Raw genomic sequence first — 4,039 nt, forward strand, 5'->3', positions numbered from 1 at the left:
CTTAGCGCGGGTGGATGAATTTGTATGTTTGCCTGGATTATTGGAAAGCCAATAATGGCACGGGCGTTTACGCGTAGTGCAAACAGCTCTTTACACGCTTCTCTCTCTCTCTCTCTCTCTCTCTCTCTCTCTCCTCTCTCTCTTTCTCTCTCTCTCTCTTTCTCTCTCTCGTTTTCACTCGTCAACACTAATTTACTTCGTGTAACAAGTACACATGCAATAAATATATGCATCTTTTTATTATTTATTTACATCAATTAAATACTGTACAAGTAATGATAAACATTTATAATTATGTGTATAATATGAATAGATTAATTGCACGAATAAATAATGCTTTTTGTTTCAAGAGGCACAAGAAAAAGACATTAATTAATGCATATTTACAAGATGAATGTATGTGACTTAGAAAATAGTAAAATATTGATAAAATTGGTTAAATATTTATAAATTGAACAATGTCGTACTTTATTTAGGTATAAACATAATAAATTGCATTATATTCATTTAAATAATACATATATATATATATATAAAATATTATTTAATTGAATATAAATGTATGCGAGCGAAAGAAAAGCAACTATAAACCGTAACGTTCAATTCGACGTTAATTGTGAGCTATATTAGTGCGATAATAGTTCCCACGAGAGTGCATAGACAAACGAGTATTAACGTTTTGTTTGCGTGGAGAATAGCCATGGATTCGTTTAAAATTACATTTTGCAAACGACTCGACCAGGATGGTGCCTTTCGCCTCGGGCTGGACTTAGTTCCATCTGCCAAAACACGTGCCCCGAACAAAGCAGATGGATTTTGGAACAAGGTTTCGAGCAGGGTCCACAAAATCCGTTCGTCGAAAGTATATGCACCTATTGCCTGCGTATCGTCGCCGAAATCCCAGAACCCTCTCGAGTAGGTCAATTTCTCTTGGTCCTCCTGCTTAAAAATCGCTTTGCCCGGTTCATCAAAGCGTTCGGCTCTTTCTGCGTGTCTCTACGAACACTTGCGTTTTATGTGTTACAAGTGATTTACAGTGCTCCCGATAATAAGAATCTTCTAGTTCGTGAAATCGTAAATTTTTATATACTTATACGCTTATACCTAGAAATATAATCAGCCGATAAATTTGAAATCCATACGCTATATATGTGACTGTGCGATTCTGAATTTTCCTACCGTCGGATTTTTACCTGAATCATTATTTACGGAATATTTTGTGGCTTTAGAATTCTCAAGCTCTTCAGGAATTTAACCATTTCGACCATTCATTTTTGTTTCGTAAACTGTCAATTATTGTTTCATAAAAGGGTTTTATTAGGCATGCAAAGATTAAAAAAAAAAGTTATTTTAGTCGAAAGACATAATGTAAAATATGTGATATTTTATTCTCAAGATCTTGCCTTTGACGGTCTCTTCTAATATCTCAATTTTCAATATCATCATGTTAACGACGTGATAATTATCGTCTTGAAAATACAACATATTTTGAAGCTGTATCTTTGAACAATCCAATATCCACAATTGTTTCATTAGTTTTCAGTCGAAAACTCTGTTTTTTAATCTTCGGCTCTACGGCACACGGAAAAATCTTCGGCAAACTGTTCATAACTTTGATATTTTTTTCTTTTTTAAGAACGCGCTATGATTTTTCTTCAGTTTTTGGAAAGATTTTCGGCAGGAATGTCAAATCTAATGATCTTTTTTTTTTTAGAAAACGCATTAGAAAGCAATACAAATTTATCAATTTTCGATGGGATAATGCTCGAGATTTCCAATGGGAGAATAGAATACTAACTGAAAAGTGGCAACTGTGTATCCTAGAGCTTTAAATTTACAAGAGTAGTGCATTGCTTTTATCTGGAGAATGCCGACATCAGAGCCGAGACCAGAAATTTCAGCACCCGAGAAAAAAAAATACGCTCTTTAAAAAATATTTCTTTATGACATGTAAAATATAATAAGAAATAATATTAATTAATAGTAATATATTAATATTAATTTAATAGAATCACGTGTATACAGGAGAGCAGTTGTACATTATAAACATATAGATTTACATATATATGTTACAAACGAAATATAATTATTAAAATCATACCTAATATTTTTCGTGCTTCAATAGTTGCGAAATTATTATATCAATTGTATTAATTATTCTATCAAAATATATACCCTTATGTATATATATCATTTTCAATTAAAAGAATATTTATATTTGATTATTTTCCCTGATTTGAGTGACATTCTTAAATAATTTTTTATTAACTTCAATTTACTAAAATTTCTTTCACATGAAACTATTTTACTAGAATAGTTAAAAATATTCTTGCGACTACTTCTAACTTTGGTTTGGTTAAAGAATAATCATAAATTAGTTTCATAACATCTAAAATAGGAACTGATTCTATATTTGTAGCAACAAGTAGACCGTAAATCAAAATCATCATTAGTAACGAATTAAGATATGTAAAAAATTACATTGCCATTTTTGCACTCCTTTAAATTTTTTACATGACACAAATGTCTTGCATCTATTGCTTTCCTTATTTCGACTGCAATTATTTATCTAATTAGTCTATCATTCAATAAGTGCTTAGTAATTTTTTAATATAATATAGTTAGATATGATTGTCGGATCAAACTTGACGATCATTTAAGCTACTCTTGTAAATCTAGGGCTTTAATTCGGTCAGCTATAATGCGTCCTCGCCGGGATAACGGATTCTCGGATCGTTACTAAAATTAATAGTCGACTAATACAGATTGGGAACGAGCGGATGCGCGATGCGTAGATTCGTGCGATCGTAAATCCTGCGGAAAAGATGGAATGTCGATTCGATTTGGTGGATGCTGAAGCGGCATAAACGTTTCCGCTCTCGTGTTACTTATGAGACGTGACATTAATCTATCGAGGATTCCGCGAAATTTAGCTCTATCATTTTCATCGTCAACAATTTCGCTCGGATTTTACGCGGAAATGTCTGGACCGCTCGTTTATCACGAAGAATATAAACAGGGGATTAATGTGAGAAATTAATTATGTAGAATTATGTGTTGGAAAATATATAGCGATATGCAAGTAATAATGTTATTTTCAACAAGATATTACAAAAAAATCTTGCAGAAAAGAATATCGTGGAGATTCAATAAAGAAAAAAACGGTGTCGACTTTACGAATATACGCGAATTACGCGAATGAATTGAGTCTCATTTGAACTTTTTTTCCAATTTTGTTCTGTTCTTAAATATTAGTACGTCAGCATGTATAAACTCATAACAATCCATATTTCGTTGATACACGATTAAGTTTCCTACATTTTTTTAAATATTTGTTTTTCAAAACGTGTAAGTACAATAAATTATTAAATAATAAATATAAATGTGAATATAAAACGATAAACGCGCGAATAATGCTCTTGAGCAAAATTGCAACGATGGATGATGGTCGGCCGCCGGGATGCAAGCAACAATTAAACATCGAGTTATTTTCACGTCTACTTAGCTTATTTTCACAACGCGGTCATCAATATTTCCGCCGGTAGTTCCGCCAATAAGTACAAATATAAAAACATATTTCGCGTCCAAACATGAAACGTCGCACGAGCGGCAAGCAATAAACATTCGACGGGTTTTCACTGATAATACTTTCGTAAGTGCACGGCCGTGCAAACAAAACGGTGATGCGTGTGTTGCAAATGGAGTGGCGGGATGTGAAAGAGAGGCAAAACATAATTCGAGATTTTTCCGTTTATTTCGTATCGTAGGTGTGTCTTACGTACTGATACGTAATAGTGTACTAATAATAATATTAATATCAATATGTTCCGCACGTACAAGTATATACGTGCATATATTGTTATATATACGTCATATATACACATATAGATATATATGTATACATACAGATTTGTTCTATTTATTCTATCTATGCTTCATTCTTCGTAATAATATACACGCAGATTCGAGCATTATTAACGCTAATTATTATTCACATGATCCGTGTTTATACTCAATAAATATACCTATATGTATTATA

Source organism: Atta colombica, unplaced genomic scaffold, assembly GCF_001594045.1.
Source record: "Atta colombica isolate Treedump-2 unplaced genomic scaffold, Acol1.0 scaffold45, whole genome shotgun sequence".
Lineage (NCBI taxonomy): Eukaryota > Metazoa > Arthropoda > Insecta > Hymenoptera > Formicidae > Atta > Atta colombica.